At 48.3% G+C, this 22,491-nt stretch overlaps 1 protein-coding gene and 1 pseudogene across 1 annotated transcript in view; both read right to left on the bottom strand.

Moving 5' to 3' along the window:
• The window catches only part of LOC147726190 (uncharacterized), a 606,971-nt gene that overhangs the window by 310,817 nt on the left and 273,663 nt on the right, over positions 1-22,491 (bottom strand). The gene's annotated exons all lie outside the window — the stretch shown is intronic.
• Positions 1,970-6,673, bottom strand: LOC147726192 (uncharacterized; annotated as a pseudogene).

Below are 22,491 nucleotides of genomic sequence, written 5' to 3'. Positions count from 1 at the left end.
ATTGAGAGTAGGAGCACATGCAGCCAACACTACCGGGCTTTGCACAGTGCCAGGCAATCTTGTACTAACATTTGGACCAACAGACCAAAGCTAAGTGACATTAGCACAAACTAGCCTCCAACAATCAATTGACTGTTTAGCAGTAGTAGGCCACCACACTCTTCCTCCATTGGTCAAGGCAAAGGGCATGTTTGTGCTAAGTGGTCAGAGCCAATGTTGGTACAATCCTATCCTGCAATGATGATACATTGCAAGCTCATCCCTTATTGGAAGTCTAGGTAAGGACAAGGAAAACAATGCATAAACTGGGAAGTCCATTACAATGCATGCTGCATTTGCATCATGTGGTAAATGCCATATCCTTGCCTTATAGGAACACTATAGCCCCTTTCAATGCATCCTCGCTGTCTTTGGTCGCTTTTATTATGCTCTCATGTTGATAATTTTGTAAAACATACAAGTTAGGTTTGGGTTTAAGAGAGTAGGCTCCGGGCCCACCCTTTTCAACCATTGACTCTCTTGGACCACCCTTTTTCAGCCACCAGTTTGAAATATTGACAAGTGTTTGCACAGCCTACTAGTTTATTGGCCTCTCACTTAATACTGTTTTGGTGCTTGCACCTGTAGTCTACGTTTTCTCTTGCTGGCTTTCTCCAATGTGTTGCGTTCTAATATGCTGATCCTGCGTGTGCAATATGAGCCACAATGTGGGGCAAACACTGTTGAAATAAAACAACAACTAAGCCACGGCCCCTCTGAAAGGGCAAATGCAGATGTGTTTTAGCCTTGTTGAGCCTCACCACCTTAGGGACTCTCATTTAGACAATACAAAAGTCATGTATGGAAATGTTGGAATTAATCTGAACAACTGGGAGTTTTTCAGGGCAAACAAGGTTCTATACATTTCCAGCATTAGTTGGGTTAACTGTGTTCCTTGAAATAGTGTCTAGTTCTGGGGGCTGACAACATTTGCACCTTCTGGAGTGTATCAGAATAGGAGCCTCCCTATCCTCTTAAGGGAATACTGCTCTCTAGTATTTCAGACTATACTGTAGTGGGGGCGTGTCTTACATTTACACAGTCTTAAGTTAGCATGGGTTTATTAGACGTTTAAACGCCATTTATGCTTTCCTGCTCTGCTTTGCACACGACACGCACTTGCGATATTGTTTAGAGAAGGATGAGTATTTTGCTTCACATGAGAATAGCTTGTTATGCTCCATTTCTAAACAGCCTAGCTAGTTTAGTCTGCACATAGAGAGCCGAGACTGTCAAGGTTATCTTGGACACTGTGCCTGTTATTCGGAATGATCTGCACACGTTCTAGACATAACACATATGCAGCTGTGACCACCTCTGATACTGGCGTGTCTAATAATGCACTGCGCAGGCATGATCGGACACACTAGGAGAACCTTCGTATCCTGACAGCTTGTGCTAAACTCGATGTGATCCACTACTGCTGAGTATCAGAGGTATGGGGCCGCCCATGTAATCCTATGAGACCTTCATTAGTTATAAACTAACTCACTAACTAGGGAGGGTGAAATATAGGTATATTTTAAACCTGTTTCCCGTTAGCATTATGAGATACTTTCTCCTTTTGTATTTTATGGAATAGTAACAATGCTGGCAACCTTGTTTCTGATTATATGTTTGCTTGTATTATCTAAGGTGTTGTGCATGAGATCACAGCGTTAGAAATAAACATTTCAAACTTGCTCGTGTCTCTATTTACTCCTTGTTTTGGACTGGTGTAAGACTGTAACAAAGGAGTGCTCTTGTTAGCCACCTTACCTGAGGTATCCTAAGTAGCATGTTCTGGGTTGACTAATCATTGGTGTTTTTGCTATAGAACCAATGAGTCACTGATTTCTAGTCTGGTAGGGGGTTTGGGCACTAAGGTGGGATTTGGTACAACCTAATTCACTGAGGTCTGTGTAGGAGCAGAGTCCCTGCAACAATACATCTAGAGATAGGGAAACAGTAAGCACTGATCCCAAGAAAGCTGAAACAAGAGCAAAGCAATAAATAGTAAGACATCCTCATGGTACAACCTGAGTCTGTGATGTTGATAATTTACCTCTAAACCACTGTCAGGCCTCCCATGTGAACCACCTGATGCAGACTGCTGATAATCTGAATACCCAAAATCTCTAGAGAGAGATGGGAAGCTGACATAAATACATCTCAGTCATGGGGAACTTCTCCCCAACCCCTCCAGGACTGCTTCAGTAGATAAGAAGTGGATGGAGACAAAATAATAGGATCAGGAGAGAGGTACAGATCAGATAAGAGCATGAATCAAGGGATTCTTCGCAATGGATGAAGAAGAGTAAGGCAATAACCAGTCTGTAAAAAGTCTAAAGCAGTCAACAAGGAATGCTGGTTAACAGGAGCAGTGGAATCTCGTTCTGAGAAAGTATCTGAGGTACTGCCCCTCAGTGCTTTTTATAGTACGTTCCTTCATTGAAACCTGGTGTAAGATGTAGTGTTTAAGAGAGAGGGCAGGCCCCACCAGAGTGACATGTGCTACAATGGCAGAGTTTTCTTGCCAATGGCTTCCAACTCATGGCATAGGGTCAGTGTTTACAGCAGCCCCTTGCTATGTAGACTGCTACCCCCAACAATGGCCACATTCTCTATGGTCCCTGCTCCCAATGCCACATTTTTTCCTATGAGAAGACTGTGTTAGTGAGTATGTATGCTCTACCTGCAACGAGGTGGAAGGTTTAGCGTTAGGGCAAGTATGACATTGCTAACAATCCAAACACAGAGGTGATGTGGATTAGCAGGACAGGCTTGACTGTTGCTTTTGGAGTCAGGCTTAGACTGATTGCATTTGCATATGATTGGCCTGCTCTAAAGGCACAAGAGGCTTGAGGATAGATAATACCTGTCTGTAGCAGTAGGCAATTTGCTCTGCTGTGTTGCCTTAAAGGGTAACATCAGAAATACTCATAGTTACAAAGATATGGTGCTTTTTTGCTGACTTCTTTCGCTGGTGCACTGTTTGGTGCCTAGCGCAAATGCAGGCACTCATGCCCCATAGTTCAAAGGTGCCTGTGTTACAGGCAGGATTATTTTTGTGCAGGAAGGACCACATTCCTGGACAAAAACAATCTTTACAGGCATTTTCTTTTTCTATATGCGATGCGGAACACATCACACCAGAGAAAAAGGAATTAACAACGTTAACTAAAGATATTTCTTCCTTTGATCCTGGGTCTGGGAATCGTGCCATTTTGCCATATTTCCCGGTTTGCATCTCTTTCTAAAGATAGGAATGGAAACAAATCCATGGATGGATGTGTGAGAACACCCATACTTCACCCATGGAAAGTCTCCCTGCCGCGAAGTGATATTCCAGAACAGCTTGCCTTGAGTTCCTTTGGATTTACTAAACCATGCAGAGCCACATAAGGTGGCTTTGCGTGGCTTAGTAAATCACACTAATGAAATTATGTTGTCTTGCAACTACTTGCGTCATGAGAGGGTAACACAAGCCCTAAGTACATTTGGCCCTAAGTGATATTTCCACTATAGAAAAGTAATGGTGTTTTTGTTGGGAACGTGACTCTAGGTTGATAACTATGTTTCCATTCACCATTCCCTTGGTAATGGGACAAGCTCCTGCTTGAGCCCGGATAAGAAAAACAAAAGGAGTTGTCTGGCTTGCACTATTTGCAGCTCGTCACTTTCTTTGGATATAGATCGAATACAGCTGGTCAATTTCTAGTGCTCAGTAGAGAAGAAAACAAGTTACTTACCTGTAACTTTAGTTCTCCAGTATTGGAATCTTTCATAGATTCACATGGCTGAATCATTCCCCGTCGTCGAGACGGGAGTCTCCGGTATATAAAAAAGCAGTGCTTAGTAGTATAGCAAACTGAAAAGAGGCCTAGGCCCATTTCCCTTTTGCAACCCATAGCCTTTGTTATGTAAAAAAGGCCCAAACTTTTCCCTGAACCAATCAGAGCTCCTCACCCTCTAGAACACTCCTGAGAGAACCTTTTGCCCCTCAGATTTTTCACGCACTTGTGTATATAACACACTTCTAGTGCTAAATCCGAGGTGAGCCTCTCAGGGGAGGAGGGTGGGTGCATGTGAATCTATGAAAGATTCCAATACTGGAGATCTAAAGTTACAGGTAAGTAACTTGTTTTCTTACTCCAATATTAGAACTTTCATAGATTCACATGCCTGAATCAGAATAGCTAGCAGTGAAAAAACAAAGCACATTTCTCTGATACATTTCATAATCATGCCATACGATTTGAAAATGAAGCATAATCTCATATACATACATATATATATATATATATATAAAAAATGTGACTTTGTAAACAAGAGAAATTACGGATGGAGGGATGTAAAAAAGGCTCACTGTTACTGGATGATATTCCGCAGTACCGCCTCTCCCACCGCCGCATTCGATTCTGCGGCTGCCTCCAAGCAGTAGTGCCTGGTGAAGGTGTGCGTAGATGCCCAGGTCGCAGCTCTGCAGATATCCTGGATTGGCACTCCTCCGAACAGTGCAGTGGATGTGGCTACCCCCCTCGTGGAATGGACACAAACTTGTGCATTCAGAGGCTTTCCATCAGCTTGATGACAGTAGATAATCGCACTGGAAATCCATCTGGCAATTCCCCTCTTTGACAGCGAGAAACCTTTCCTGGGTGCGCTGAAAGCAACGAATAACTGAGAAGACTTGCGAAAAGCCTTCATTTCTTTCAAGTAAAACTTCATACATCTTTGAACGTCCAGTGAATGGAATACTCTTTCCGCTGCTGTTGACGGATGAGGAAGGAAACGTTTCAACACCAACGGTTCATTCAGATGAAAGTCAGTTGGCACCTTCGGAATGAACTTCGGGTTCGTTCTTGGAATCATCCTATCCTCTTGAAACTGTAGGAAAGGCTCCTGAATTGTGAGCGCTTGTAGTTCACCTACTCTTCTCGCTGAAGTCAATGCAATGAGAAGAGCCACTTTCCAGGACAAGAACTTAAGGTCCACCCTGTGTATCGGTTCAAACGGTGGTTTCATCAATTGAGAAAGTACTATATTCAGTTTCCATAGTGGTGGTGAAGGCTTTACTGGAGGAAAGACCCTGAATATCCCCTTCATAAATTGCTTGATGATCCTTGATGACCATAAGGACGGGCCAGACGATGACCTCCTGTAGCCAGATAACACAGCCAAATGCACCTTGATGGAAGCATGTGCTAATCCTGACTTTGCTAATAGCTGAATTTGAGGTATAATTTGATGAGGTGCAGCAGTAAGAGGGTGAATGTTATGCCTCTTACACCACAGACAAAACCTCTTCCATTTCATCCTGCAGGTTTTGTTGGTACTCTCCGCTCTGGCTTTGGACAGGATCTCTCTACATTCATGTGAGATGTTCAGATGACTAAATTCACAGTGTTCTGGAGAAAGGCTGCTAATCGCAACTTCGCAAGCATTTCGGGTCCGGATGGAGCACCTGACCCTTGGACATTGTCAGAAGCAATGGAATTGGATGCAACTGAATTGGACGGTCCTCCGACAGCAGCAGCAGTTCCGTGAACCAGTGTTGTCTGGGCCACCACGGGGCTACTAGGATCAGCCTGCACGGTTCTTTCTTGATCTTCACCAGTACGCGGGGAAGAAAAGGAATTGGAAGGAAAAACGTAGGCAAAGACGCCGGACCATGCCATGGAAAACGCATTCCCCCAAGATCCCTTCTGGGGAAGCCAGCTTGCGAAGTACTGGCATTTCCTGTTTTCGCTTGTAGCGAAGAGGTCCACTATCGGTGTTCCCCATCTTCGAAAGATGCTGTCCAGGATCCCCTGGTCCAGCTCCCATTCGTGGCAGGACGATTTGAGTCTGCTGAGAGTATCCGCCTTCACGTTTTGATCCCCCGGGAGGTGTTCTGCTGTCAATGATACTCCTTGCTGAAGAGCCCATTCCCATATCTCCTGGGCTTCCTGAGACAGGGAGAGTGATCTTGTTCCCCCTTTCTTGTTCACATAATGCATCGCCATAGTGTTGTCCGTTCTTACCAACACCGGCGAACCTCTTACCCGTGGTAGAAAACCTAGTAATGAAAGCTCCCCATCCTTCTAAAGACGCATCTGTCGTCACCACTAGAGGAGCCGCTCTTGCCAGAAATGTCAGACCTTGAGACACATTTCCTTTTTTTGTCCACCACTCTACTGCCTGTACCATCAATGGTGTCACCCATATTGTATCGTCGAAGTATCCCTCCGGCTGACGCCATTGGAGATCGATCTGCTTCTGCCATGGGCGCATCCTCAACCTGCAGCAAGGCACCAGGGGAATACAAGATGACATCATGCCCAGCAAGGATTTGTACCTACGGACTGAAAGAGACTTTCTTTTTACAAAGTCTTGGAAGAGGGACACAATCCTCAGTTGCCTTTCTTCGGAGGGGAACGCCTTGTTGCATTCCGTGTCCAATATTGCCCCCAGAAATGTGAACACTTTTGCTGGGTAGAAGTGTGACTTTCCCTCGTGGAGAGTCAATCCTAGTTTGGAGAACAAGTCTATGCAGGCTTGTGTTGACGCTCTGGCCTGTACCTTTGATGGTGCTTTGACTAACCAGTCGTCGAGGCAAGGAAATATTTGATGTCTTTGCTTCCTTAACACCGCCGCTACTGGAGCCAGGCATTTCGTGAATCAATCAATCAATCAATCAGTGACACTTGTAGAGCGCGCTACATACCCGTAGGGTCTCAAGGCGCTGGGGGGGGGGGGGGTGCCGCTACTGCTCGAACAGCCAGGTCTTCAGCTTCTTCCTGAAGGAGAGGTGGTCTTGGGTCAGGCGCAGGTCGGGAGGGAGGGAGTTCCAGGTCTTGGCGGCCAGGTAGGAGAAGGACCTTCCTCCTGTAGTCGCTCTTCGGATGCGGGGGACGGCGGCGAGGGCGTGGTTGGCTGATCGGAGGTGGCGTTTGGGTGCGTAGAAGTTGATCCGGCTATTGAGGTAGCTCGGGCCTTGGTCGTGTAGGGCTTTGTGTGCGTGGGTGAGGAGGCGGAAGGTGATTCTTTTGTTGACGGGGAGCCAGTGAAGGTCTCTCAGATGTCCGGTGATGTGGCTGGTTCGTGGGATGTCGAGGATGAGTCTGGCTGAGGCGTTCTGGATCCGCTGGAGTCTCTTCTGGAGCTTGGCGGTGGTACCGGCGTAGAGGGCGTTGCCGTAGTCCAGTCGGCTGGTGACGAGGGCCTGGGTGACGGTCTTCCTGGTCTCGGTGGGGATCCACCGGAAAATCTTCCGTAGCATGCGTAGGATGTTGAAGCACACCGAGGAGACGTTGTTGACTTGTCTGGTCATGGAGAGGGAGGAGTCCAGGATGAAGCCCAGGTTGCGTGCATGGTCTGTCGGTTTGGGTGCGGTGCCCAATGCGGGGGGCCACCAGGAGTCGGCGGAGGGGGAAGAGCCCAGGATGAGGACCTCCGTCTTGTCCGAGTTCAGTTTTAGGCGGCTGGTCGTCATCCACTCGGCTACCTCTCTCATCCCTTCGTGCAGGTTGGCTCTGGCGGAGGCGGGGTCGTTGGTCAGGGAGAGCATCAGCTGGGTGTCGTCGGCGTAGGAGATTATGCTGAGGTTGTGTTTGCGTACGATGGCCGCGAGGGGGCTCATGTAGACGTTGAAGAGAGTGGGGCTCAGAGATGATCCTTGAGGGACGCCGCAGGTGACTTCGGAGGCCTCTGACTTGTACGGTGGTAGGCGGACTCTCTGTGTTCTTCCGTTGAGGAAGGAGATGATCTATTCCAGCGCCTTGTCCTGGATTCCGATGTTGCTGAGGCGCTGTACTAGGGTGCGGTGGCAGACCGTGTCGAAGGCCGCGGAGAGGTCTAGGAGGATGAGGGCTGCTGTTTCTCCATTGTCCATCAGGGCTCGGATGTCATCAGTGGCGGCGATGAGGGCGGTCTCGGTGCTGTGATTGGCTCGGAAGCCGGACTGTGAGGGGTCGAGGGATCCGTTCGTCTCGAGGAAGGCGGCCATCTGCTTGTTGACGGTCTTCTCGATGACTTTGGCTGGAAACGGGAGGAGCGAGATGGGGCGGTAGTTCTTGAGTTCGGTGGGGTCCGCTGTTGGTTTCTTGAGTAGAGCGCTGAGTTTGGCGTGTTTCCAGCTCTCAGGGAAGGTGGCGGTGTCGAAGGATGTGTTGATGATGTCTCGCAGGTGGGGTGCGATGACAGCGTCGGCCTTGTTGAAGACGTGGTGAGGGCAGGGGTCGGTTGGTGATCCGGAGTGGATGGAGTTCATCGTGCGGATGGTGTCTTCAGTGCTGATCGGGGTCCAGGCGTGGAGGGTGGTGGTGGGGGGTGATTGTTCGGGCATGGTGTGCGTTGGATGGTTGTTGAAGCTGTTGTGTATGTCCGCGATCTTGTTGTGGAAGTATGAAGCGAGGGAGTTGCAGAGGTCTTGCGATGGGGTGATGTCGTTGTTTCCTGCGCTGGGGTTGGAGAGCTCTTTCACGATGTTGAAGAGTTCCTTGCAGTTGTGTGCGTTGTTGTCCAGCCGTTCCTTGAATGCTGTTTTCTTGGCGGCGCGGATCAGCTGGTGGTGCTTCCGGGTGGCAAGCTTGAAGGAGGTCCTGTTGTCCGGTGTAGGTTCCCTTCTCCAGACTTTCTCGAGGGCTCGGCAGTTCTTCTTGGAGCTCTTGAGTTCGTCGGTGAACCAAGGGGCTTTCTTGCTGCCGGGTCTGCTGGGCGGGGTCCTCAGCGGGGCGAGCTCGTCCGCGCAGATGGTGATCCACTTCGTGAGGTTGTCGGCGGCCTGGCTGGGGTCCGCTGAGCTGGCAGGAGGGTGCTGGCTCAGGGAGGTGGCGAGCTGGTCTGCTGTGATCTTGTTCCAGCTTCTGCGGGCGGCCTGTTGCTGGTGGTGGTGGGTCGTCGTTCTCTTGAAGGTGAAGTGGACGCAGCTGTGGTCCGTCCATTGAAGCTCTGTGGCGTGGCTGAAGTCGATGTCTGTGCTGGATGAGAAGACTGCGTCGAGTGTGTGTCCGGCGAGGTGGGTGGGGGTGGACACCAGTTGCTTGAGTCCCAGGTTGACGAGGTTGTCCAGTAGGGTGGTGGTGTTGCGGTCGTTGTTGTTCTCCAGGTGGAAGTTGAGGTCCCCCAGGAGGATGTAGTCAGAGGAGGGGAGGGAAAGCGGGCTGACGAAGTCGGCGATGTCCTCGCTGAATTGTGTGCGTGGTCCAGGGGGTCGGTAGATCAGGGTGCCTCTGAGGGTGGTGTTCGGGTTGGTGTGGATCTGGAAGTGCAGGTGTTCGGCGGTGGTCAGGGTGTTGTCGGTGCTGGTCGTGAGACGGATGGTGTTCTTGTGGATGATGGCGATGCCTCCTCCCATCTGGTTGGCGTTGCGGTCCCTCCGGACGATCTTGTAGCCCTCTGGGATAGCGATGGCGATGTCGGGAGCTGAGGAGGCGTTCATCCAGGTCTCTGTGAGGAAGGCGACGTCAGGGGCTGTGGCGTCTAGGAGGTTCCAGAGTTCAATGGCGTGTCTGTGGACGGAGCGGGTGTTGAGCAGGATGCACTTGAGGTGGGTGCTGCTGGTGTTCGACTTGGCGGGTGCTGGTGCGGGGCAGGTCCGGATGCAGGTGAACTTGCAGGCGTGGCAGCTGAAAGGTCCGTGGGTGCGTCGTGGGGTTGCTTGAAGGCATTCTGACTTCTGAATACTCTCGGCGCTGACTTTAAGCCGAATGGCAGTACTCTGAATTGGTAATGTCTTCCGGCTACTAAGAACCGAAGGTACTGTCTGTGTGCAGGATGGATCGGCACGTGGAAATACGTGTCTTGTAGATCCAATGTAGTCATATGATCTCCTGGTTTCAATAACGGAAGGATGTCCTGCAGAGACACCATCCTGAAAGATTGCTTCTTGAGATAGGTGTTTAAGGATCTGAGATCCAGAATGGGGCGCCATTGGAGCTTGTTTTTCCTGACAAGAAAAAAACGGGAGTAAAACCCCTTGTTTTTTTAAGCTTTCGGTACCGGTTCTATTGTTCCCTTTCGGAGCATTGTCCAAATCTCCTGCCGGAGTTGATGCAGATGGTTGGCTCTCTGGTGCATTGGTGGCGTACAAGGGGGCGTTTGAAGAAATTCTAGGGTATGACCGAATTGAACTATTTTGAGGACCCATTGGTCCGTTGTTATTTTCCGCCAATTGTGAAGATAGTGAGCAATCTTTCCACCCAAGGGAGCATCTGACATAGCCGGAAGATGGAGGTGGTCATTGCCGACGGGTGTTGTCCTTTCCCCGGCCACCCCGTTCTCTTGGAGTTGATTTTGTATGCTTCCCAAGCAGATCTTCTCCATTGAAAGGAAGGTCTAAAATCTTGTTGTGCACCTCGGCCTAAACGCCGTTGCTCGCAGCCATCCTTGCCTGCGTAGGACCGCTGCTCCTCCCAAGGATCTAAAAGCTGTGGTCGCTATAGCCATAGCGCAGTCTATGACTTCGGATGAAAGTCCTCTCCCCTTCCAGGAGAATCTTCTTCGCCTCCTGCTTCTCTGGTTCCGGCACCTGGCTAATGTATGGAGACAGGTCAAACCACATCTGCCTGTCGTACCTTACCAAAATAGCGAGGGCATTAGCTGCTTTCACTAGCAGAGCCGACATTAAGGAAAAACGTTTTCCTGCATTATCCAACCTTCTGCCCTCTCTGTCTGGAGGTGTTGTGATCGGAGCAGATGGGTTCCTGGATTTCTGTTGCGCCACCTGAGTAATCACAGAATCCTGTTTGGGATGACCCAAAAGGCAAGCTGGAGCATCCATAGGTGCCTTATACTTTTTATCTAGTCTGGCCAGAACCGGCATCACCCTAGCTGGCGTTTCCATGACTTTTAATCCTTCCTCCCAAATATGACTCACAATAGGCAAGGATCGCACAGATTTGCGATACGAGTCCTTGAAGTCTTATAAAAAACATTCCGCTTTATCCTCAGTCATGGGGAGTGCAAATCTTTTAGTGGCTCTTTCCATCAACTTGTGAAAACTTGTGAAAACCACCAATGTCCTCCGGTGGAGAATCTACTGGTTTCGGCGTAAGAGTTGAAGATGAGGGGATGAGATAGTCATTCCATTCTGCACTTGGTTCCGCAATCTCCCCATCCTCATGATCGTCATCCGAGGTATCGTGATGTGACGTCGGTGGTGGAGACCTAGTAGTAGGCTCCGGCACAATCTCTCTCCTACGAACCGGTGTCCCTGGTACCGACCGTGGACGCGGAATAACCTCTGGGATTTGTTGAGTGACTAGAGTCGCTGGGTATCTCCTCCTAATAATCCTCCAACATGCCCTGGAGGTCCCTCAACAAAGAGGATGGCACATTTGTCATCTCCTCATCTCCTCGCGTTGCTGTTGGAGATATTGGTGCTGTTCTTAGGGATGTTCCTGAAAACCCCCATATTCTTCCTCAGAATCCACCTCCTGGTACTTGACATGCAATTGCGAAGGGCTACTCGCAACCCCATACTCGTCATCTTCCTCATCCGAATCTTCCTCTTCCAGCAGGTGAGATGGCAGCAATGGAGAGACCTTGCTCAGAGATGTAACCTCTGGTGGAATAGGCTTTTTCCAAGGCACCAATCTTTTCTCTGGTGGTTTTTCCCTCGTCGACGTGCCCGTCGACGAGATTCCCATCGCCATCGTCAACACTGCCTTCGTCGACACTACCACCGTTGACGCTGCTGTCGCTGACGCTGCTGTCCTCGACGCTGCCGTCGTCGATGCGCTCGTAAAACCGTTGACGATATCGCCGTCGACAGTGAAATCGGCGACGCTGTTTTCTCACCAGCTTTAACACGATTTTCTTCGCCGACGACTGAGGTGTTTTTGTCGTCGTCGATGACACCTTTTTTGTCGACGGTCCCGTCGACGGTGCTGGACCACTACCCTTCTTCTCAGAGGGCGTAGAAGTCCGTTTGATGGTAATCTTGATTTTCTGAGGTGATTTTGGTGGATCTGAGGTGGATTTCACTTGTTTCACCTCACAAGCAGTACCCTTCTTCCCCTTAGCTTTAACTTAAGGGGATTTTGAGGGACTGCGCCCTGATGCGCCCTGAAGACCCTGGAGTGGTCTTTTTTGGGGCCTTCTCAGGTCTTTCTCCTGAGGAATATGTCTGAGGAGATCTACTTCTCTTCTGAGATCTCTTAGACGCCACAGATTTCTCTTCACTCTCACTTGAGAGGATTTCTTGCCTGGCTTTAACCTTCTGTAGCCAGATCAGCAGCCTTCCCTCACGATCCCTCAAGGTTTTATTCGAAAAGGTATGACATACCTTGCAATCTGCTGCCTAATGGTCTGGATAAAGGCAGTAGATTTAATCCTTGTGAGGGTCATCTGTATAAAGCCTCTTCTTAGAGCAGGTAGAACAAGCTCTAAATAATCCTTTCTTCTCCTTCTCAGACATGGTAGATGAAAAAGACCTCTTAGTCAAAATACTGTAAAAGTAAAGAATTTGAGCAGAGCTCAAAGGAGACTCCCTAGCACAACGTGTGGTAGAAATATCTGAGGGGCAAAATGTTCTCTCAGGAATGTTCTAGAGGGTGAGGAGCTCTGATTAGTTCAGGGAAAAGTTTGGGCCTTTTTTACATAACAAAGGCTATGGGTTGCAAAAGCGAAATGGGCCTAGGCCTCTTTTCAGTTTGCTATACTACTAAGTACTGCTTTTTTATATACTGGAGACTCCCATCTCGACAACGGGGAATGATTCAGGCATGTGAATCATTCTTTCCTTCAGTAACGATATATCTGTAAGAAACATTAGTTAGTTATAGAGTCCTTACCTTAGAATTACCCCCATGCGTCAGACTGGATCCGTAAAGTTTTTTCCTCAGCAGTACATCTGCGCGTCGGAAGGTGGACTAAGTCGGCTCTGCGTCTGTCGTTGGCATCGTGGTTGACGGGATGACGTCGAGGCAGCTACTTAGACACCGCCCTCGCGCGCTGATTTAAGTTCTGTACACGACTTTCCGCGCCAGAAACGTAGAGCCATGCAAGACACTGACCACTGGTGCACAAAACTAGGGCCCTGAAAGGAAATCCTTAACCCTAGAAATCAGTTCGCAGAACGGGGAGGATGGGTGGGGCGGTAAGGAATCTATAACTAACTAATGTTTCTTGCAGATATATCATTACCGAAGGTAAGTAACTTTTTCATCTGAAAGAAACACGTTAATCATAGATTGTTACCTTAGAATAGATACCACAGCAATACCAACCCCGGTGGTGGGTCTGCGAACCAAGATCACACCAGAAAGTCCTGGAGAACAGAACTCTCTGGACTTGGCTTTCCAGGCAGTACAGTTTTCTAAACGTGTGTAGCGATGCCCACGTGGCCGCCTGACAGATGTAATTTAGAGGAACTCCTCTTCCCAAGGCAGTACTGGCCGCCGTCCCCCTGGTGGAATGGGCGTGTAGCCCGATCGGAGGCTCTCATTTAGCCAGAGAATAACATGCCTTCATACACCAAATGAACCACCGAAAAATGGTACGTTTGTGTATTGCCCAACCTTTCTTGGCGCTCACGTAGCCAACAAAGAGTTGATCATCCACTCAGAACTGTTTTGTGTGATCCAGATAAAAAGATAGCACACGTTTGGGTCCAGACAGTGGAGCCTCTCTTCCTCCTTTGAAGGATGCAGAGGCGGAAAGAAGGTGGGCAAAGTAATGGTCTGCCCGATGTGAAAGGCAGTGACCGACCACCTTAGGAAGGAAAGATGGACAGGTCCTGAGAACCACCTTGTCCGGATGGACAGACAGGAAAGGAGGTTTGGAAGAAAGGGCCTGGAGCTCACTCAAGCTTCTAGCAGAAGTGATGGCTACCAGGCAAGCAGTCTTAAGAGACAAGAGTGTTAAAGGACAGTTATGAAGCAGCTCAAAAGGAGCACACATTAAATAGGTAAGAAGAAGATTCAAGTCCCACTGAGGCATAACGAAGGGGATTGGAGGAAAAAGATGCGTTAAGCCTTTTAAGAAACCGTTAACTAATAGGGACTTGAAAAGAGAAGGTTGATCTGGCAGCCGAAGGAAGGCAGTAATGGCTGAAAGATAGTCCTTGATAGCGCCCAGAGTAGAGCCCTGCTGGGCTAAAGAAAGAAGGAACAATAGAACTTCAGAAAGAGGGGCAGGAAGGGGATCAACAGACTTTGCTGTGCACCATGTCACAAACTTGTTCTACTGGCAGGCATATACCGTCTTAGTGGAGGGACGCCTGGCTGCCAAGATTAAGTGACATACTTCGGGAGGCAGTTCGAAAGACGTCAACTGTCGCCGCTCAATGTCCATGCAAGGAGGTTGAGACTTGACAGGTTGGGGTGGAGGGCCGTCCACTGCTGCAGCGACAGAAGGTCCTCCCGCAGAGGCAGTCAGATTGGGGGATCGATGGCCATATTGAGCAGCTAGGGATACCAGACTCTCCGTGCCTAATCCGGTGCTACAAGAATGACTTGGGCCCGGTCGCACCTGATCTTCTTCAGCACTCGGGCATAAGTGGTATAGGCGGAAAAGCGCACAACAGACTTCAACTCCACTCACGCCAAAAGTCCTCGCACAGTGAGCGCCGCCTTGAAAATTCGAATGCTCAGAATTGTTGACATTGCGTGTTCTCCTCGGTGGCAAAGAGATCTAACCAAGGCTCTCCCCACTGATAAAAGAGACCTTGCACCACCTCTGAGTGAAGACGCCATTCGTGATCCATCATGCACCTGCGGCTGAATTCGTCCGCCCTGGCGTTCAGTGTTGAACCACCAGGGATATGCCCTGATGTTCCAGCCACATCCTGAGGGGAAGGGCCTCCTGACTTAGGGTCCACAAACCCACCCGCCCTGTTAGTTGCAGTACCACATGGCAGTGTTGTTGTCCGTGAATACCTGCACTACTCTTCCCCAGAGTGAAGGAATGCTTTCAGTGCAAGACAAATCGCCCGCAGCTCCAGAGGTTGATGTGAAGCCCGGACTCCGCCTTAGACCAGAGGCCTCTGATCTCCGCCTCTCCCATGTGGCCACCCCATCCCAAAAGGGATGGATCCATCACCACCGTGTCTTCTGGTTGGGGATCTGTCATTGACCCAATCCTGGTTCGTGAGCCATCACTACAGATGTCACTCAGTGTCCTCCGAGATCTGGACGCAATCTGACAGATTCCCCTAATGCTGTGCCCACTGGAACTTCAGGTCCCACTGCAGAGCCCGCATATGCCACCTGGCATGATCGACCAGCAGGATGCAGGAGGCCAAGAGGCCCAGCAGCCTCAGAGTAATTTGCACCGTAACTCGGGATAGAGGCTGAAAGATCGAAATCATAACCTGAATATCCCAGACTCGCTGTTCGGGAGGATAGACCCGAAAGTGCGTCGTGTCCAGAACCACTCCGATGAAGAGAAGCTTTTGAAAGGGAATCAGGTGCGACTTTGGTACATTGATGGATAACCCCGAATGCAGGAGGTCGGCCGTAGTCTGGAGGTGGTAGACGACTGCCTAGGGCGAGCCCGCCTTTAACAGCCAGTCGTCTAGGTAGGGGAAGACTGAAACCCCTGATCTGCACAGATGAGCTGCGACCACCGCCATCACTTTCGTGAACACCCGAGGGACACTGGTAAGGTCAAAGGGGAGCACGGTAAATTGAAAATGCTTGTGGCCTACTGTGAACCGTAGGTAACAACGGTTGGCCGGTGGAACGGGGATGTGTAAATAAGCGTCCTGCAAGTCCAACGCTACCATCCATTCTTCAGGGTCGAGGACAAACAAGAACTGAGCAAGCGTCAACATCTTGAACTTCTTCTTCTGGAGGAAGTGATTGACGTCCCTGAGGTCAAGATAGGACGCAGCCCATGTCCTTCTGTTGTATAGCATTTTAGGACCCTAGTGTAATTTTACTGATTCATCCCCTTATATAGGTATAGAGAACCTTGTCCTTACATAGGCATAGAAATCATAACTATATTTAGGCATAGCCCATGCAGTCCAAATACGGCATGGCTACTTCCACTAGTTCTGAAAATCCACAACAATTTCTTGGAAAACCAGCAGTTAGGGACTTCCCCTTGCTTGAATATTGCTTTGTCCAAGGACTCATGGAGTTTTCAAAGAACTGAGACTCTTTGATGATGTTATATTTCCACGTTTACGTCAAACTCAGCACCTTTAAGGTATAAATATGCCCACACTTGCTCAAGCATACACACAGTGGTTTGGAGCAGTTTGACTATCTACTTGCCCGACGCATCTCGCTACAGCAAGTGCCGAAGGAAGCTGACCCTCCAGCAGACGCACTGAGAAAGACGCTGTCTTTTCTCTTGCCAAGAAATCCAGCTCAAGTGTTTCCAAGCTTCCCTTGCGGGGCGTTGGGAAATCGAGGCCTGAGACAGAGAGATACCAGACCTCCTTCATTCTAAACCATGGTACGGAGCTGATTAAACCCTAAGAGAAATCTTGGATAGATTCTTGGCAAAAGAATACTAAACTTATGCTACACTTCACTTACTTCTTCCCACATACTAGACTTAGGTTAGGTACATCGGGGTAGGCGTATTTTAGAAGCACCAGTTGAGTACTTTTAGTCTTTATTTATTTATGCATGTATTCTATGGCTTAGAAACCATACCATGCTTTTACAGTATTATTTTAGAATACTCTTCCTGCTGTACGCATTATACTTTACAGTCAGTCTTACGATTGTAGCAGTTCATTTCTTCCGCATGAGAAAGAAGACTGTTCAATAAATACCTTGTTATTGAAAACGCCTGTCTCTCTATTTCTCTACACCTCTAAAATATCTATCTATTGTTTCCACGATTCTGAAGATACGTTTTATCTTGGGGAAACAAAGTTTTCATGTTTATGCGGTTGTCAGAAACTAATCCCTTCTTGTGAATACGAGAAAGTTTCTAGTGACCTCTGAGCGAGCTGGCACTCACAATTAAGTTAATTATATTCGATAGAGACCTAGTAGACATAAGTCATACGCCTCATCTATAGGATATATTATTCCAATGCGCAGAGCCTATTGGGAATATAGGAACTACACTACATGGCGCCCAACGTTTGGTAAGGCACTAATTTAACGCTAGATACTGGAGTAACTCAGTTGTGCTGTTCACAGAAACCCCTTTTCCCGTAAAATAGTCCAATAGATGTCTGGAGTGGGTTAAATGATAAAATATCAGCCATAACTGAGTAGGAGGTACAATCCTATGTATTACTTCTTGGTTTGATTCAACGTTGAAGGATACAGTGTTCCAAAAACATTGTGCACCTTATCTTTGTTTCCTTGAAACTTGCTCTAGAAGACTTTCAACATAATATCGAATAACGACAACAACGCAACCGGTGGAGCTTCAGTAAATGCAGCCCAACCGGGTTTAGACGTTTCCAACAAGGCGATGCGGATACTATAATCGTCCTGGAAAATGTACGGAAAACAATAGCTATAAAGCTTATAAAAAATGGCCTATCCCCGAGAGTAGGGTTATATTTGTCATAGAGGCACACTAATATTGGCAGACAGAGGTATTCTATTCATGAATAATCTTCCCTGAAGCAAATCCAAGAACACATGTGTTCCACTTCTATAAGATAAAGGAACATCCAGCGGAATACGTTCCTTTCGAGGACATTGAAATTCCACTAACTTACCAAGATTATGAGCTCTGGTTTAAGGCGCCCTGCAACAACAAAATCACATTACCAGGCTCGGTCCACTAGGTAGACCAGGAGAAACATGGCCGGTAATAGCCAGATGTATACTACATCCTGACATTGAAAGAATGAGAGATGTACAATTATTAGCTCAGCTAAAACAATTAATTACAATTCATAGACAATTGGTACAATATGTCATGCGGACTCTAACAGTCCAACCTGCTATAAGAATTCCACGGCAAACCCCTCATCAGGGGAACACAAACAAAATAACACCACAGACCATACAATCGGTCATTGGTAAATTACCAACAAAAAGGGAACAAATTCCATTCTGGTTAGCTCAAACAATTATTCAAATTGAGGCAGTATTTCCTGATAGTACACCTCATGAGAAACACAGGATTCTAGCAATCTGTTTATCAATGGGGATCGTACCACACCTGGAGGACTTTGACACTTGGGGTACAGTCTGAAACGAAGCATACACGAATGACTGAGTAAAATATCTATCCATTGTTTCCACGACTCTGAAGATACGTTTTATCTTGGGGAAATAAAGTTGCCATGTTTATGCGGTTGGCAGAAACTAATCCCTTCTTGTGAATTCGAGAAAGTTTCTAGTGACCTCTGAGCTAGCTGGCACTCACAATTAAGTTTAATATATTCGATAGAGACCTAGAAGACATAAGTCCTACGTCACATCTATAGGATATATTATTCCAATGCGCAGAGCCTATTGGGAATATAGGAACTACACTACACTTCTTGGGGACCAGAAAGTAGTGGGAGTAAAAACCACAACCTACTTCTGGGACAGGAACGCGCTTGATGGCTCCCTTGGCCAAAAGAGCTGTAACTTCCTGCTGGAGAAGGAACAGATGATACTCCGACATGTGGTGGTATCTCGAGGGCATGACTGGATGGATAGTCTTGAAGGGGAGGGAGTAGCCTTTGGAGTATTTGCAAAAACCACCTGTCCAACTTGACGGTGCACCTGTGGGGGAGGTGATGGCGAATCCTGCTGCCCAATGGCGTTTGATGGGCCTGAATGGTCGGACTAGGAGGGTTTGGAGGCTGCTCGGGGGGGAGGGGAGGCTGGTGCACTGGCCCGCCTGCTGGCCTCGAAACCACAATGGTTGTTTCCACATACCAGGCTGCAGAAAGGTTGGGTAACTTGCTGCGTCTCATGGCTCTGGGTGGTACATAGCGGGGCATCCCTTCCGTAGCTACGAAAGGGCAAAAAGCAGACTGCGCAGAGCAGGTGGAGAGTCCCAAGGACTTGGCCGTAGCCCACAAGTCCTTGAAACGCTCTAGAGCGTTGTCTGCTTTGTCGCCAAAAAGGCGATGGCCATCAAAGGGCATATCCATCAAAGTGTTCTGGACATCCCCTGGAAAGGCAGTGGACCTCATCCAGGCTTAGCGATGAAGCACTACTGACGTGGAAGCGGTTCTGCCCTGGGTGTCGGTGGTGTCCAGCCCATAACTTATTGTAAACTTCGCTGCATCCCTCCTGGCCGCAACAGCCTGAGAGAGCACTGCCTGGACCTCCTCCGGACACTGAGGCAGCACTTGCGCCACCGTATCCCACACCAAGTGGGAATAACGGCTCAAGGGACATGCTGTATTTACGGACCGCAGTCCTAAGCTGGCGGAAGAGAACATTTTCTTACCAAGGTGGTCCAGCTTCTTGGATTCCCTTTCCAGTAGAGCAGTAGGGAAAGCGCTTTTGGAAGTGGAGGCTTGGACTACCAAGCTCTCCGGGGTGGGGTGTTGTGAGAGGAAAGTGGGGTCGCCCTGAGTTGGGCGGTGGCATTGGGCTAACATCCTGTCCATGGGAGCCCACGTGTTGGTCCTGGACCACGTGTCCAAAAGGACGACGGTGAGGGCCTCATTAAATGGCAGCAGGGTCACCAAAGAGCCGGTTGAAGCACCTCTGTCAGGAGGTTAGTCTTGACCGCCACCAGAGGAAGCTCGAGGTTGAAAGCCTCAGCCACCTACGCAACAGCACTGCGTATGATGCTCGCTCCTCCCTAGCCACGGTAGGAAGAGACAACATGCCACGGTCAGGAGAAGTGAAGAGACAACTGGCAGTCCCTCTCTCCAGTCCTGGTCAGAACCTAGCTGGTCAGTTAAAGGGTCACCTGACCCCTCCCAGTCCCCCTCCTCATTGTCTGGATGCCACTCAGGTTGAAATGAGGCTCCAGGAGTGAACAGGGGCACAAAAACCCCACTTGGCACCGGGACCGGCGTCGGACGCCGCCAGTCCGGCTCTGCGTCCATGTCGAGATGGAGGCCGCGGTCAATGCCGGCCTGAGGGATGACGGGCATTGAAAGCGGTAGTGGTGCCATCAGAAGCTGCGCCGGTAGAGACGTAACGAGGTCAACTGGCGCCGATCCGATCCAGGCATGGATCCAGGTCAACTGGCGCTGATCCGGATTCAAATAAGAAATTGGTACCTTGGTTATACGGTATGTATTATAATTTGAAATAATAAGGAATAAAGTTAAAGTACTCCCTATATTAGTGTTTATATCACTGTGACCACACTAAGTAATTTTATCTCTTTTATATAGCCTCCTCTCTCATCGTGACCCACAGACACGTAAGTGGTTGTTACCAAATGATTTTTATTATTTATTTTTATCAAGTAAGAAAATTTATATATTTCTCATTTCTGATTTCAAAACACGTTTGTATATACAAATAGTTTTTACATATATACAACAGAATAGAAGCCCTTTGTTTCGAGTTAGGATGTCTCACCAAACCCTTAAACAGACATTCCTATTGAGATCACGCAGACTCATATGAGGAAAACAATTAGGTGGAAATAATTTAACCCAATGTCTTAAAGATCCCTCAACACACTATTCAAATTAATCAGAATTATTTATATGTATCTGCTGTCTCTGTATGGTCGACGCGTTTCAGCCAATCAGTTCTGGCCTCTTCAGGACTAGGGCTATTCACAATCCATCCGGTATTAAAGTCGAGAACCCTTATCAACTTTTTCATGGGCTCTTTTAATATGTGAAAATACTATCTGCGCACTCGGCAATCCAAGCAATGATAATATTGCTATGTCCGTAAGCCTCACGACTTCAGCATTCAGCTCGCGCTCCAAGCGCCTCTTTGAATTATTTCTAATTTGCTCAATCACGGGTGAAAGCCTCAGCAGTGCGCGTTCCTCTCTCCCCGGGGTTCAGCTCGTGCTCACAGCGCCTCTTTAATTATTTCTAACTGCTCAATCACGGGTTGAAAGCCTCAGCAGTGCGCGTTCCTCTCTCCCCGGGGTCGAAGATTCTACTATTCTCGTGTACGGGAATTGCTCAACGCTGTATGTTTCTCTGTTTTAAATTCGGGCAGCAATGAAAAACAGGCATGGATCCAAGGGGGGTCTGTGGCGCCGAGGCCGGAGACCTAGGCCCCCAAACCAAGTATGCGGGGCCCAAAGGCACGACGACAGGGTCGGTCCATCCAAAGATGGTATGCATCGCCTCGTAGACCATATAGAACATATGAAGCTAGGCGAGAGTCGCTCCAGGTTCCGGTAAGGTAGGGAAACTGAGTTGACTCTTCGGGCTCCAAGCGAGGAGCCGCGGGAAGGGCACCACCAGCGTGCCTCGTTGGATCGGCCGAACGGCGAGGAGAAGTCAAAGAGCGACGTTGCTTCTTCGACTTCTTCTCATGCTTCGACACGACCCCAAGTGAGAAGACTTCGAAGATTTGGAAGCGGAATGGTGATGGCGCCAAGACCAGTCCCTCAACCTCTCTCTCGACTGGGACCTCAAAAGGCAAAGAGCCGACTACCGGTGCTCAAGCAGCTTTCGGGACCGTTCCCACAAATCTTTCGGCGCCATCGCCCGGAAGTCGGAGCACGACTTGGGGTCGTGGTCCCGCCCCAGGCAAAAAAGACACATGTGGTGCGGATCCGTCACCAACATTATGCGATGACAGGAACTGCATGCCTTGAAGCCGGGCATCTCCCATGCACCGTCGGAGTCGAAGACTTCAAAAAGAAGTCGACAAAAGTAGAGAAAAAGTTAGTCAAAAAATTACTTAGGTACCGCTCTCCTGGATCTGCGCAAGGGCGGCGTCTAAGTAGCTGCTGCGATGTCATTTTTGCGACCACGACGCCGACTGACGCCACCTTACGACACGCAGAGGTACTGCGGAGGAAAAATTTTCCGGATCCAGTATGAAGCCTGGTGGTAATCCTAAGGTAAGGAATCTATAACTAATGTGTTTCTTTCAGATTACAAGACATTAAACAAAGTCTTGTCAAACAAGACCTTGAATTATGTGGAAAATTCACTTGTCAAACACGCCCTTCATCACAGATCCTGATGAATGGTTTAAATATCTTTTTGCAATGTGCTACGAGGTGTGCAGCTGCAAGTTTATCAATAACAAAACCGCAACAGTGTGTTTGAAATACACAAGACTACCCCACAACTTGTAACAATATAAAGATCTTCATATCCTGTTTTGCAACAACTCATGCTTGTTCAGAGCTTTACTATGTGATAGATAAACTTCAGGAATGGTGTCTTTATCAGGATACAGACTCTGTTATGTTTTATTGAGCAAATTAGAGGATGCAGATCCCCAACTCGGTGATTATCTAGGCAATATGACCAGCGAGCTAGAAAAGGATGAGTACCTAGGTAATTTGGGCCCAAGAACTATATTTACAGAAATTCTAACAATGTACTATGTACGAAAGTCAAAGGCATCACCTTAAATGTAAACAACAGTGTCAAAATCAATGTGGACAGTCTAAAGGATCTGTTGAATAAATACTCTACCTCTAGCTACTGTGAAAATGATAAAACAA

The sequence above is a fragment of the Lissotriton vulgaris genome, chromosome 3_1, assembly GCF_964263255.1.
Source record: "Lissotriton vulgaris chromosome 3_1, aLisVul1.2, whole genome shotgun sequence".
In the NCBI taxonomy this organism is placed as follows: Eukaryota; Metazoa; Chordata; class Amphibia; order Caudata; family Salamandridae; genus Lissotriton; species Lissotriton vulgaris.
This window is presented reverse-complemented; position numbering and strand designations above follow the sequence as displayed.